The 15,291-nt window shown below is 51.9% G+C and overlaps 1 protein-coding gene and 1 long non-coding RNA gene across 6 annotated transcripts in view; one reads left to right on the top strand and one right to left on the bottom strand.

The window, feature by feature from the left end:
- The window catches only part of LRRC8A (leucine rich repeat containing 8 VRAC subunit A), a 39,664-nt gene that overhangs the window by 15,292 nt on the left and 9,081 nt on the right, over positions 1–15,291 (bottom strand). Inside the window, exon 1 of one of the 5 annotated variants that reach the window (XM_077965545.1) lies at positions 4,091–4,189. The gene's annotated coding sequence lies outside the window, so the exon portion shown is untranslated. 5 annotated transcript variants of the gene reach the window in all.
- LOC144335064 (uncharacterized) lies at positions 1,721–6,735 on the top strand. The gene is made up of 2 exons (XR_013405503.1): positions 1,721–1,967; positions 4,795–6,735. It is a non-coding gene; the product is annotated as an uncharacterized LOC144335064 (long non-coding RNA).

Genomic DNA, 15,291 nt, shown 5'->3' on the forward strand with positions numbered 1-15,291 from the left:
GTTGGCCAGGCTGGTCTCGAACTCCTGACCTCAGGTGATCCACCTGCCTTGGTCTCCCAAAATTCTGGGATTATAAGTGTGAGTCACCGTGCCTGGCCAAATTGTGCTTTTACTTTACACTCTATTTTTACCTTACACTGTAACCCAGAACCTAGATTTTTATCTAAACCAAGTTTTAAATGCCTGTGTCAAATGTGTCTGTTTCTCTTAGGAGAGGAACAGGGGTGCCCAGAAGATGGGCTACCTTTCTTTGATTACTGATAATGTTAATAACCAGAAGAGTAACAAACTCTTTTCTTTTTTTTTTTTTTTCCTTTTTGAGACGATCTCACTCTGTCACCCAGGCTGGAATGCAGTGGCATGATCTTGGCTCACTGCAACCTCCGCCTCCTGAGTTCAAGCGATTCTTGTGTCTCAATCTCCCAAGTGGCTGGGATTACAGGTGTCCACCACCACATCCAGGTAATTTTTGTATTTTTAGTAGAGACGAAGTTTTGTCATGTTGGCCGGGCTGGTCTTGAACTCCTGGCCTCAACCAATCCACCTACCTTGGCCTCCCAAAGTGTTGGGATTATAGGTGTGAGCCACCGTGCCCGGCCTAGTAAGGAACTCTTTATGAACAGCACCTCTCGGGCCAGGCGCGGTGGCTCACGCCTGTAATCCCAGCACTTTCGGAGGCCGAGGCGGGTGGATCACAAGGTCAGGAGATCGAGACCAGCCTCGCTAACACAGTAAAACCCCATCTCTAATAAAAATACAAAAAATTAGCCGGGCGTGATGGCGGGCGCCTGTAGTCCCAGCTACTTGGGAGGCTGAGGCAGGAGAATGGCATGAACCCGGGAAGTGGAGCTTGCAGTGGTCCGAGATCGCACCACTGTACTCTAGCCTGGGTGACAGACCGAGACGCCATCTCAAAAAAAAAAAAAAGAACAGCATCTCTGCAAACGCCAAACACTCCCCATCCCCAGTCTTTCAAGGCTGTGCTGGATGGGGAGGACAGGAGGAAAGCAGAGCAAGACCCCATGTGAGGCAGGTGGAATGGGGCACTCGGGTGATGATGGCCACAGCTGGTGCAGTGCTGAGGGCCTGAAAGTCTGCCAGGCACCAGGCAGGCCTCCCCTGCAGGCCCTCCTAGGGTCCCTCTGATGCCCAAGAGACCAGGCCTCTTTAGCCTCATTCCATAGATGGGGGTGCTAAGGCTCAGGGAGGTGACATCACCTGCCAACATCACCCTGCTATTAAGTGGCAGAGTAGAGTAAGAACTAACCCAGCAGGCCTGTCCCCCACCACCGGGCTCAGGTCCTCGCCACCATGTGGGACTTGCCCTCCGCCTCCCCAAGGTCTCACCCAGGCAGTGCCAAGAGAAACGGGCCTGGGAGTGCAGCTTCCCCGCCCCTCAGCATTACCAGTGCTCAGGTCACCAAGGGGCCAGCAGACACCACCACCCGCCCTGGGCTGGCAGCTCCAGCCCAGAAGTCAGCCCTCCTAGCGATGCCAGGACTCACGGGCCAGCGCAAGCACCCGCCCCACAGGAAGGCCCGGGCCCTCTAATGACCAGCTGGGTCCACGCACCACCTACACTGCTGGGAAAGAAAGTGGCACTGGGAGGGTCTGCTGAATCACATAGCTGCCTCCACTGAGACACGCGGACACCTGGAGTCCCCATCCAGGGCCAGGGCCTGAAGACGGGAACGGAAGCGGAAGGAGAGGAGCCCGGTGCGTGCAGCAGCCTGCCTGCCCCCGAGTCTGGAATGAGACAGCCAGGGCGGGCGCGGCCGGTTGAGTGGGCAGGATGTGGTGGCAATGATACTACGCCTCCCTCGTGTTCAGGGAGTGGGGTGTGTTCACTCACAGAAACACCCGCTTCCTCTGCAAGGGGCCGCCCCAGCGCCGCCGGCCTGGGGCTTGTCTGCACCACCCACACTCCTCCTCCTGAGGCAAGAAGTGTTCCCAGCTCAGTCACACAGGTGAGGGAAACTGAGGCTCACAGAGGTAAAACCACCTGCCCAGGGCAGGAAACACCGTCCCGATCAGGTCTGATTCTGACCACCCGCCCCCACTCCGTGCTTGATCAGGGCACATCTGGAGTCTGTTCAGCCCTTGGCTAGGTCCAGTGGGGGCCAAAAAAATGACCAAGGTGGGACTTCTGCTTCAGGTTCCTCTCTCCAGTTGGGGTGGAGGAGAGCCCTGGGGTTCCAACAGGAAGAGCCTGGGGCTGGCTGCAGAGCTGAGAAGGGCCTGGACTGGAGTCTCTCGCAGGCCTGGCCCGGCCGGTGCCTGGGCCTACGCTGGTGACGGTAACCTGTTCGGAGGGGTCACCCCCAGCTGCGCCCGTTTCCTCGTCCTCTGCTGTGTGATTCTGGACAAGTCACTGCCCCTCTCTGATGCGGTGTCGGGGGAGATCAGGAAAGAGGGTACAGGCACCAAATCCAGGGCTGACTTCCCAGGGGTGTGGGGAAAGGAGCCCCACCCCAACAGGAACCAGCGGGTGGTGACAGCCGCCTGCCTGCCCCCTGCAGGGGCGGGCTCCCTCCCACACGGCTCTTGCTGAGGATGAAGAGGGGAAGCCAGCACCCAGGTGTGGGCCTGGACTCTGGCAGCCTCACTGTGGGACCTTGGACAAGCTCCTCGCTGCTTGCAGCCTCAGTTTCTTCACATACATGATAGGCACCATACCACACAGGGCTGCTGAGAGGAGGCCACGGAATTATTTTAATTAAATGGGACAGGGTCTTGCTATGTTGCCCAGGCTGGTCTCAAACTCCTGGCCTCAAGCAATCCTCCTGCTTCAGCCTCCAGAGTAGCTGGGCTGTAGGCCTGCAGCACCACACGGGGCTAAAAAAAAATTTTTTTTTTTTGAGGCAGAGTCTCACACAGTCGCCAGGCTGGGGTGCAGTGGTGCGATTTGGGCTCACTGCAATCTCTGCCTCCTGGGTTTGAACAATTCCCCTGCCTCAGCCTCCTGCGTAGCTGGCACTACAGGCGCGCCACCACCATGCTCAGCTAATTTTTCATATTTTAGTCAAGAAGGGGTTTCACTGTGTTGGCCAGGATGGTCTCTATCTCCTGACCTCATGATCCGCCTGCCTTGGCCTCCCAAAGTTCTGGGATTACAGGTGTGAGCCACTGTGCCCAGTTTTGGTTTTTTTTTTTTTTTGAGAGGGAGTCTTGCTCTGTCCCCCAGGCTGGAGTGCAGTGGCACGATCTCGGCTCACCGCAACCTCATCCTCCCAGGTTCAAGCAGTTTTCCTCTCAATCTCCGGAGTAGCTGGGATTACAGGCACGCAGCACCATGCCCGGCAAATTTTTGTATTTTTAGTAGAGACATGGTTTTACCATGTTGGTCAGGCTGGTCTCGAACTCCTGACCTTGTGATCTGCCCACCTCAGTCTTCCAAAGTGCTGGGATTACAGGTGTGAGCCACTGTGCCGGGCCTTACACTGGACTAATTTTTAAAAACTTTTTAGAGATGGGGTCTTGCTTTGTTGCTCATCTGGCCTCAAACTCCTGGACTTGAGTGATCCTCCCACCTCAGCCTCCTAAGTAGCTGAGACTACAGGCATGAGCTACTGCACCCGGCAAGTCTAGGGAACCAAATGCTTTTATTTTTATTTTTATTTTTATTTTGAGACAGAGTCTTACTCTGTCACCCAGGCTGGAGTGCAGTGGCATGATCTCATGATCTCAGCTCACTGCAACCCGCCTCCTGGAGTCAAGCGGTTCTATTCCCTCAGTCTCCTGAGTAGCTAGGATTACAGATACCCACCACCACGCCCGGCTAATTTTTGTATTTTAGTAGAGACAGGGTTTCACCATGTTGGTTAGGCTGGTCTCGAACTCCTGACCTCAAGCGATCCACCCACCTCGGCCTCCCAAAGTGCTGGGATTACACACGCGAGCCACCGCACCCAGCCCCCAAATGCTTTTAAAGTGCTTTGTGCAGAGTGGGGTGCAGTCACCCCAGGCTGGTATAATCTTTCCTCCATCTTCTCAGCGCCTAGTGAAGTCAGATTCTCTTTGAGGACAAGAGTCAACTGTTAGGACTCGATACACTCAGAGGCTCTCCCAGAGAGTGCCTGAAAGGGGACACGGTGGGGTGGGGCGCTGCAGGGCGTGGGCCCCAGGTGTGGTGGAGAGGCCGGCAGCAGTTTCAGGTGGATGTGGGTTGGGGCTGGGATAGGGAAGGCAGCTAAAGTCAGGCGGCCTGGGCCCTTCCTTTCCCTGCCCAGCCCCAAGGAATCCCCACAGGGAGGGGCCCACTGGAGGGACCCGCCCAGGAGCTCAGGACTGCAGATGACCAGACACCCACAAAAGAGCAGTTCCAGTTCAGAAACAGACAATCAAGGCCAAGGCCAGATTCTCCCTCGCGCAGAGCCAGGAGGTCCCCATTGTTTCCAGGTCCATTTTTTCCCTCAATTTTTTTAGACTGTCATAAAAGACACGCAACTGAAAATTTACCATCTTACCCATGTTCAAGGGTGCAGTTCAGTGGCATGAGGCACAATCACTGTTGTGCAGCCATCACCACCATACACAGAACTTTCTTCACCTCGTCAAACTGAAACCCCGCACCCCTTAAACACGACACCCCTTCCCCCCACCGCCTCCTGGCACCCCATCCCACTTCCTGTTTCTGTCAATCTGGCTCCACTAGGGACCTCGTGTAAGTGGAATCATAAGGTATTTGTCCTTTTGTGACGGGCTCTATCACTTAACATAATGTCCTCAAGGCTCACCACGTTCTAACACATATGAGAATGTCCTTTTGTTAAGGTTTTTTTTTTTTTTTTTTAGGGTGTCCATTTTATAACCAGGGAAACCGGCTCGGACACAGAAGTCTTCTGCCCAACTTCATACCGCCTGGAAGTGACAGAGGCGGCCTTGGAACCTGGCTGTGCAGTGGGCCCAGACAGGCAGTGACAGAGGCGGCCTTGGAACCTGGCTGTGCAGTGGGCCCAGACAGGCAGTGACAGAGGCGGCCTTGGAACCTGGCTGTGCAGTGGGCCCAGACAGGCAGTGACAGAGGCGGCCTTCGAACCTGGGTGTGCAGTGGGCCCAGACAGGCAGTGACAGAGGCGGCCTTCGAACCTGGCTGTGCAGTGGGCCCAGACAGGCAGCACCTCCAGGGTGGGCCATTCAGATGGAGCAGAGCCCCCGTGAGAGCCCTTCTTGGGGCGCGCCTGGGTGTGGTCAGAAATGCCCCGGAAGGGAAGGGAGCCTCTGAGGCGAGGGATGGGGGTGGCTGGGCTATCTCTGCCTTCTGGAAAGTGCCCTTGCTTATCGTCCCTGTGCTCGGCCCTCTCAGCTGGCGCTGCGTCCTGGCGGAGCTGTGGAACAGCTTCTCTCCCAGGGCCGCAGTTTCCCTGTCTAGAAAGGAGCAGCAAATCTGTTAAAGATGTGTCCATGTTGTGTAAAAAATGGACCAAGGGGTGGGTGGGTGGGCCCAGGCCTCTGCCCAGCCTGGACTCCTCCTTCCCCCTCATCTGCCCATCCCCGCGTCAGACTGCTGGGCTGTGACTGCAGAGTTGCCGCCACCACCACAGACACCCCTTGTCCTCACTCTTCTGGCCTCCAGCTGGCAGAGACGGAGGGGACTACCCAGGAGCCAGGACGCCTTCCCCTCTCAGCACCTTGGTTCCCCATCGTAACATGGGGGAAGGTGACAAATGCCCTGCGGGCTCTCAGGACCCTCATGAAGATCACAGAAATGGGGCTTCCCAAATGACCTGTGTGAGAGCCCAGGTGGATGGAGAGCAAGCCCTCTACACGAGCTTGGAGGCAAGGGCCAGGCCAGGGGCAACCTGGCTCTGCTACTTGTGATGCTGGGCAGGTGACTTCACCTCTCTGAGCCTTAGTTACCCCATCTGTGAATGGGGCTAAAGATAGGCCCTGACTCAAGAGGGCCTGCTAAAAGGCCAGGGCCTGAAATACTCAACATATCCAGTGTGCCAGGACCAGTCAGAGCCTGCAGGTGGATGTGAACAGGAGGTAGAGAGCAAGAGAGGCCTGGCCCGGCCCTGCCAGAGCGACCCTGGCTTCAGGAGAGGCCTGGTGAGTGACGGAAAAGTGTGTTCGAGAGTTAAGTTGGGAAATGGAAGAAGGAAAACCATCAGAGGACTCCGGGACACCTGGTAAAGCTACAGTTAGGCGGGGCCTGGCACACAGTAGGTGGACAATAAGCACACCCTGGTTAAAGAAGCTACCAGACCAACTACTCGGGAGGCTGAGGCAGAAGAATCGCTTGAACCCGGGAGGCAGAGGTTGTGGGTGAGCCGAGATCATGCCATCCCACTCCAGCCTGAGCAACAAGAAGAGTGAAACTTCCATCTCAAAAAAAAAAAGACGAAGCTACTAGAGGCCAGATGCAGTGGCTCACACCTGTAATCCCAGCACTTTGGGAAGCCGAGGCAGGAGAATCACTTGAGCTCAGGAGTTGGAGACCAGCTTGGGCAACATAGCAAGATCCCATCTCTACAAAAAAATTAGCAGTGCATGTAGTTCTACCCACTCAGGAGGTGGGAATATTGCTTGAGCCTGGGAAGTCAAGGCTGCAGTGAGCTATGATTGCACCACTGCACTCCAGCCTGAGTGACAGAGACTGTCTCAAAAAAAAAAAAAAAAAGCAGCCATGAGAATGCAGTTGAGAGGGTCTGTTCAGTGGAATGAAGTAGCTCTTCACATACTGCCATTTAGGACAAAAGCAAGATACAAAATAATAAACAGCTGGGCACGGTGGCTCATGTCTGTAATCCTAGCACTTTGGCAGGCCGAGGCGGGTGGATCACTTGAGGCCAGGAGTTTGAGACCAGCCTGGCCAACATAGTGAAACCCCATCTCTACTAAAAATACAAAAATCAGGCTGGGTGCGGTGGCTCACGCCTGTAATCCCAGCACTTTGGGAGGCTGAGGCGGGTGGATCATGAGGTCAGGAGATAGAGACCATCCTGGCTTACACGGTGAAACCGCGTCTCTACTAAAAATACAAAAAATTAGCCGGGCATGGTGGTGGGCACCTGTAGTCCCAGCTACTGGGGAGGCTGAGGCAGGAGAATGGCGTGAACCTGGGAGGTGGAACTTGCAGTGAGCAGAGATGGCGCCACTGAACTCCAGCCTGGGCGACAGAGCAAGACTCTGTCTCAAAAAAAATAAATAAATAAATAAAAAATAAGCTGGGCGTGGTGGCAAGCGCCTGTGATCCCAGCTACCCAGGAGGCTGAGGCAGGAGAATTGCTTGAATCCAGGAGGTGGAGGTTGCAGTGAGCTAAGATAGCACCACTGCACTCCAGCCTGGGCGACAGAGCAAGACTCCGTCTCAAAAATAAAACAAACAAAAAGGCCAGGCATGGTGGCTCACGCCTATAATCCCAGCACTTTGGGAGGCCAAGGCAAGTGAATCACGAGGTCAGGAGATCGAGACCATCCTGGCTAACGCATTGAAACCCTGTCTCTACTAAAAGATACAAAAAATTAGCCGGGCGTGGTAGTGGGCACCTGTAGTCCCAGCTACTCAGGGAGGCTGAGACGGAGAATGGTGTGAACCTGGGAGGCGGAGCTTGCAGTGAGCCGAGATCGCACCACTGCACTCCAGCCTGGGCAACAGAGTGAGACTCCATCTCAAAAAAAAAAAAAAAAAAAACGAGAAAAAAAAGACTTATTAAATGATCAGATAAGGGAATACTATGTAATCCCAAGGGTGTGTTAGAGCAAAACGCTTGATAACAAGAGGAAATGTTCAAAGTATGTTAAATCTAAAAAGTAGGTAACCCCTCTGCCATAAATTACACACACACACACTGAACAATCTTAGAAGTGAGATTAGACTTCTGTTTATTATCCTTTTTCACCCCAAACTTATCTTTTTCTTTTTTTTTTTTTTTTTTGGAGACAGAGTCTCACTCTGTCATCCAAGCTGGAGTGCAGTGTTGTAAGCCACCACGCCTGGCCTCTATTTTTTTATTATAAGCATTTGTTACTCACAATTAAGAAAAAACATTATTTTGCCAGGCGTGGAGGTGCATACCTGTAATCCCAGCACTTTGGAAGGCCAAGACAGGTGGATCACCTAAGGACAGGAGTTTGAGACTAGTCTGACTAACATGGTGAATACCTATCTCTAGTAAATACAAAAAATTAGCCGGGCATGATGCCGGGTACCTGTAATCCCAGTCACTTGGGAGGCTGAGGCAGGACAATTGCTTGAACCCAGGAGGCGGAGATTGCAGTGAGCCGAGATCATGCCATTGCACCCCCAGCCTGGGCAACAAGAATAAAACTCTGTCTTTAAAAAAAAAAAAAAAATTTAAATCACTATCTCAAAGGATCAAGAATAGCTAAGACAGGCCGTGTGTGGTGGCTCACGTCTGTAATCCCAGCACTTGAGGAGGCCGAGGTGGGCGGATCACCTGAGGCCAGGAGTTTCAGACCAGCCTGGCCAACATGGCGAAATCCTGTTCCTACTAAACATACAAAAAATTAGCCAGGTGTGGTGGCAGGAGCCTGTAATCCCAGTTACTTGGGAGGCTGAGGCAGGAGAAATGGCTTGAGCCAGGGAGGTGGAAGTTGCAGTGAGCCGAAATCAGGCCACTGCACTCCAGACTGATCAACAAGAGTGAAATTCTGTCTCAAAATGAAAAGAAAAATCAGAGACTATCTTAATGTCATTAAGACAGGAATATCTTACCACAAAGTGTATAAATCCTTATAGGAAACGTAATGTATTGATCACATTAAAGTTAAAACATACATCGAAAGACAATAATATACAAGTGAAAAGAAGCCACAGACTAGGAAGATTTATTTCTAAAGTTTAAAACAACAAAAAGATTAATATCTAGAATACAGCTGGACGCAATTGCTCATGCCAGTAATCCCAGCACTTAGGAAGGCTGAGGCAGGTGGATCATTTGAGGTCAGGAATTTGAGACCAACATGCTGAAAACCCATCTCTACTAAAAATACAAAAAAATTAGCTGGGCGTGGTGGCACATGCCTATAGTCCCAGCTACTCAGAAGGCTGAGGTAGGAGAATCCCTTGAACTCAGGAGGTGGAGGTTGCAGTAAGCAGAGATCATACCATCACACTCCAGGCTGGGTGAGAGAGTGAGACTCTGGCTCAAAAAAAAAAAAAAAAAAAAAAAGAAGAAAAGAAAAAAGAAAAGATTAATATCCAGAATAAATATAAAAATCCTGCATATATAAGACAAAGACAATCCAATGAAGGGAAATGGCAAAATATATGCATAGGCAATTCACAGGGGAAAAATGCAAATGGAACTATGTATGAAATAATTCTTAGCCTTGCTAATAATCAAGGAAAGTAAATTAAAACAATCACATATCATTTTACTCCCCCAGTTGGCAAACATTATGAACTCTTAGAGAAGGTAGGATGCATATACTCTACAACCCAGCAACTCCTCTCCTCGTTATTTATGCATCTTAGAGAGCTGCTGCACACATAAGTGAGAAACCACACACAAGAATGCTCACTGAAGAATCGTTCGTAATAGCAAACAATCAGAAATGACCTACATATTCATCAACAGGAGAAAGAATACGTTGTTCTAATCATACAATGGAAATGCTTTAAATCAATTAAAGTTAATGAACTGTAGCAACATGTATCAATATGGATGAACTTCAAAAGCAATGTTAATCCAAAAAACAAGTTGTAGATGATGCATACATTATATAAGGTTTTCTACAAGGTGTATATCTAAGGATACTGAAGATACAAAAGCATGCATGGAAAGTCTCCAAACCAAGATAATGATTGTATCTAGGGAGGGAAGAAAATGGGAAAGGGGCTTCAACTGTGCTTGGAATATCTTACTTAAGTGCATGCGCACATTCGAGTGTGGGTGAGCAGTGTGTGCATGCGTGTGTGTGTATCTGAACCAATTACTGCAAAACACTGAAGTCTGACAAAGCTGAGTTCTTGATACGGATGTATCTGTTCTAGGTTTTATACTTTTCTTAAACCATTTCATCACACAAAACTCACCAAAACAATCATGCATTCCTACCCTGCATAGCCAGTGCTCTCCCCAACCTCACACAGGCGAAGGCTCAGCAGGGAGCAGCAGCTACTGCATCTTACCGGGTTACCAGAGCAGCGGAGGCGGCTCCTCCTTCCAGCTGCTGCTCCTCGGCCCCTCAGGACTCTGCAGATCTCATAAGCACTCCCTACCTGGTCCTGCCTTGCTCCCACGGAGATGTAGAAGTGGGTATCGTGCAGAACAGACCCTTCCCACAAGGCAGCTCAAGCAGGTGCCTTGGACAAATGAGACCAGGTTCCTGGCTAGGGCCAGGGCATCCCTGTGCCTGGGAGTTAAATGAGTAAACCAGAGAGCCCCAGCCTTCCCTCAGGCACAGGTGGATCTCAGGGAGCAGAGAGAGCAAGAGACTTGAAGTTTGGGACATGTGGGTCCAAATCCAGCTCCAGCAAGAAATAATTCTGTGACCCCAGGCAAATTGTTTAGCCTAAGCCTCTGCTTTTACAATTTCTTTTATTTTGTTTTTATATTTTTGGAGACAGAGTCTTGCTCCACTCCGTGGTCCAGGCTGGAGTGCAGTGGCAAGGTCTTGGCTCACTGCAACCTCCACTTCCCAGGTTCAAGTGATTCTCCTACCTCAGCCTCCCGAGCTTCTACAATTTTAAACCAGGAATAACGCCACCTTCCTTGTAGACGTGTATGCAGTGACCCAAAAGACGTCTAAGAGATATTAAGCATAAAAGAATGTTGCTGAGCAGTACATAAAATCTGTGAAAGAAGCCAGTCATAAAAGGCAAATACTCTGATTTCACTTATTCACCTAAGTGAATACACAGAAAGCAGAAGGGATACCAGGCCCTGGGGGAGTAGGAAATGGGGAGTGAGCATTTAATAGGTGCAGAGAGTTTCAGTTTTGCAAGATGAAAGCAGCTCTGGAGATGGGTGGCAGTGATGGATGCACAACATGAATGTACTTAATACCACTGAAGTGTACACTTACAAATGGTTAAGATGGTAAATTTTATGTCATGTGTATTTCACCACAATAAAAAAAAATTAGGAAATATGATCTTTTTTTTTTTTTTTTTTTTTTGAGGTAGAGTCTCACTCTGTCCCCCAGGCTGGAGTACAGTGGTGTGGTCTTGGCTCACTGCAACCTCTACCTCCTGGGTTCAAGCGATTCTCCTGTTTCAGCCTCCCAAGTAGCTGGGACTACAGGTGTGCGCCACCATTCCTGGTTAATTTTTGTATTTTTTTTTTTTTTTTTTTTTTTGAGACGGAGTCTCGCTCTGTCGCCCAGGCTGGAGTACAGTGGCCGGATCTCAGCTCACTGCAAGCTCCGCCTCCCGGGTTTACACCATTCTCCTGCCTCAGCCTCCCGAGTAGCTGGGACTACAGGCACCCGCCACCTCGCCCGGCTAGTTTTTTGTATTTTTAGTAGAGACGGGGTTTCACCAGGTTAGCCAGGATGGTCTCGATCTCCTGACCTCGTGATCCGCCCGTCTCGGCCTCCCAAAGTGCTGGGATTACAGGCTTGAGCCACCGCGCCCGGCCTAATTTTTGTATTTTTAGTAGAGACGGGGTTTTGCCATGTTGCCCACGGTGGTCTCAAACTCCTGACCTCAAGTGATTCACCTGCCTTGGTGTCCCAAAGTGCTGGGATTACAGGTGTCAGCCACTGCACCTGGCCTGTTACTGGTATAATTTTTTTTTTTTTGAGACAGAGTCTCGCTCTGTTGCCCAGGCTGGAGTGCAGTGGCACAATCTCTGCTCACTGCAAGCTCCGCCTCCCAGGTTCACACCATTCTCCTGCCTCAGCCTCCCAAGTAGCTGGGACTACAGGCGCCCACCACCATGCCCAGCTAACTTTTTGTATTTTTAGTAGAGATGGGGTTTCATCGTGTTAGCCAGGATGGTCTCGATCTCCTGACCTCGTGATCCACCTGCCTCAGCCTCCCAAAGTGCTGGGATTACAGGCGTGAGCCACCGCGACCAGCAATTTTTTAAAACAAGAATGATGGCTGGGCACGGTGGCTCACACTTGTAATCCCAGCACTTTGGGAGGCCAAGGCGGGTGAATTACTTGAGGTCAGGAGTTTGAGACCAGCCTGGCCAACGTGGCGAAACCCCGTCTCTACTAAAAATACAAAAAAATTAGGTGGGCATGGTAGCATACACCTGTAGTCCCAGCTACTCAGCAGGCTGAGGCAGGAGCATCGATTGAACTTGGGAAGCGCAGGTTGCAGTGGACTGAGACTGCGCTGCTGTACTCCTGCCTGGGTGACAAAGTGAGACTCTGTCTCAAAAAATAAAATTGTATCAGTAACAAACTTATTACTGTGTGCAGAAAAAAATTTAGAAAGCTATGCATAGAACTGTATGTAGTTAAGTCTACTCGTGGTAAGACTGTAGAGGGCTATCTATATTACACATTCTTCCATTATTTAAATCTGGTACGTTTATGAGTTGAAAAACTACTTGAAAATAAATCAAAAGACCTTCCTCACTGTGTGGTTTCTCAGGATGATAAAAGAATTTATGAGTAGCTGCCATCCGTATATTAGAAACAGGTCAGCCTCATCCTGCCTGCCCTACCTCATGACACTCACTCTCAGCAGCTTGTAGTCCTCACCTCCTGGGAGCAGAGCAGGGAGGAGCTCAGACCCCAGAGCTGGGCAACTCAAAAATCCAACCCCACCACTGCCTCAATGGGGCCTCAGAGCCTCTGTGTCCTCAATGGCAAGACGGAAATACTACATTCTAAAATATTACAGCCTAAAATGGGTTATAGCTGTGAAATGGGTTATCGTGAGAAATAAAAGTAAGGCATCATATGTCAATACAACACCGGACACACGCAGGCTGTCGTTCCACAGTCCCACCTGCCATCGCAGATGACCCTCCCAGAATTCAGTGGGGACTGACCTGGGTGAGGGTCGAGCCTCAAGCACCATGTCTCTGAGCAGGGGCCAGACCACTCGGAGACCCCCAGGACCCCCTAAGACTCGCTGGGACTTGCAGAACCTCGAACACTTGGAGACCCTCCCAGGCTCAGGACCTCCGTGTGGCAGAGTTGGCCATCTGCTTTCAGAGCCAGTCCTTAGCTTCAGCCCCAGTCCACATCCCCTGGATGCTTCTCGAAGACAGGGAAAGGAGTCAAGAAATGACAAGCTGCCCACTCTGTCCCAGAGAGAGACACCCCCCAGCATGCACCAGACCCCATGTGGGCCCACGGGGATTTGGCGTGGCTCCCACACCTGGGCGGCAGGCAGGCGGGCTGCGGGTAAACAGGGCACAGAGAGCCTTTTGTGAAAGCACAAACAAGGCTGAGCCGGGAAAACTTCCCAGGCAGGAGGGAAGGCGGGAGGCTGGCACCCCTCCTGTACTGGAGATGGGAAGGCTGGCCCTCCAGTGCTCTCCCAGGGAGCAGGAAGGGGCCGCTCTCAACAGGCCCTGTCCCGGGAGGCTTCCAAGCCTGTGGATCTGCTCCCACCACGGGCCATGAGTCATGTGCTTCCCCCATCCCAGAGCCAGAGGGGGAGGAGAGGTCTCAGCCTCCACCCTCCCCAGGGCGGCCACTGCCCTGGAGGCCCCCACACCCAGCTGGGGTGAGTCAGAGGCTGCTGGCTGGGGGTGCTGCCTGGCTTGGGATTCACCCTGTGTAGAAGGGCACACCCTCACTTCCTGGGGAGAGGAAGAGGGGAGATGCCAGGGCTGGATGGGGAGGGAAGCACGGGTCAGTTCCAAACTGCTCTCACCTGCGCTGGGCCCCCAACCAGGTTCATCCTCACGCCAACTTGTAAGGGCATGGCCCGCCTTCTAGGGTGAAAGGCAACAGGCGAGGGACACCCACCTGGGCTTCTCCCAGCAGCTCCAGAGCCAAGCACAGAGAGGAAGCAGGTGGGGCTGGAGGTGCAGCCTCAGGACCTGCCCTCGCCCTGCTAGGCTGGGGCAGGAGCGCCCAGTTACTGACTGTCAGCTAAGTGTCCTTGCCCCATCTCCCAACCCTCATGCAAAGCAGCAAGGTGGCACCCACCTCACCACGAGACTGTGAGAAAGTCCCTTCACCTTGCTAGGCTCTAGTTTCCTCATCCGTAAAATAGGCTGACAAGTCTATTGCTCGAAGGGTTGTGATGAGGACAGGAGACAGTCCATATAAAGCTTTTGGGGCCGGGCGCGGTGGCTCAAGCCTGTAATCCCAGCACTTTGGGAGGCCGAGACGGGTGGATCACGAGGTCAGGAGATCGAGACCATCCTGGCGAACACCGTGAAATCCCGTCTCTACTAAAAAATACAAAAAACTAGCCGGGCGAGGTGGCGGGCGCCTGTAGTCCCAGCTACTCGGGAGGCTGAGGCAGGAGAATGGCGTAAACCTGGGAGGCGGAGCTTGCAGTGAGCTGAGATCCGGCCACTGCACTCCAGCCCGGGCTACAGAGCGAGACTCTGTCTCAAAAAAAAAAAAAAAAAAAGCTTTTGGACTAGTGCTTGCCACACAGTAAGGCTCTGGAAGCTTCGCTGGTGTTATTATTATGGAAGAGTTTATCAGTCCTTTTATGGGTGTGATGTCTGAGGCCCAGAGAAGTTTGGTAACCTGCCCAAGGCCACTAGGGCTAGGAAGAGCTGGGAAGACGCACCCCAAGCCTGATTTTCCATTGTGCCAACCTGCCTCAAAGGCAAGTGGGCCTCCTGGACCCGCCTGGGACCCAGGCCCTTGAAGATAATTCTTGAGACAAGACCCTCTTTTCCCTAGGGGTACATGGAAGCCAGGGCTCTACAGGGAACCCCATCAGGCCATACTCAGATGCCTCTGGTCTCACAGGTACCGCTATAAGGAAGCTCTGGAAGGGAGCCTAGCTCTGGGTTTAGGGCCAGAAGGCAGTGTTAGGTCTGGGCCCTGGGGTCAGAGGGGCCTGGAAGGCAAGCCATTTTAATGTTTTTTGAGACAGGATCTTGCTCTGTCGCCCAGGCTGGAGTGCAATGGTGCGATCACGGCTCACTGCAACCTTGAACTCCTTGACTCAAGCAATCCTTCAGCCTCAGTCTCCGAGTAGCTGAAACTATACGCATGTGCCACCATACCTGGCTATTTTTAAAAATATTTTGTAGAGATAGGTTGTTACGTTGCCCAGGCTGGTCTTGAACTCCTGGGCTCAAGCAGTCCTCCAGTCTCAGCCTCTACGCAGCTGAAACTACATGCACATGCCACCACACCTGGCTAATTTTTTTTTTTAGACGGGGTCTCACTCTGTCGCCCAGACTAGAATGCAGTGGCACAATCTTGGCTCACTGCAATCTT

This window comes from Macaca mulatta, chromosome 15 (genome assembly GCF_049350105.2).
Source record: "Macaca mulatta isolate MMU2019108-1 chromosome 15, T2T-MMU8v2.0, whole genome shotgun sequence".
Classification (NCBI taxonomy): domain Eukaryota; kingdom Metazoa; phylum Chordata; class Mammalia; order Primates; family Cercopithecidae; genus Macaca; species Macaca mulatta.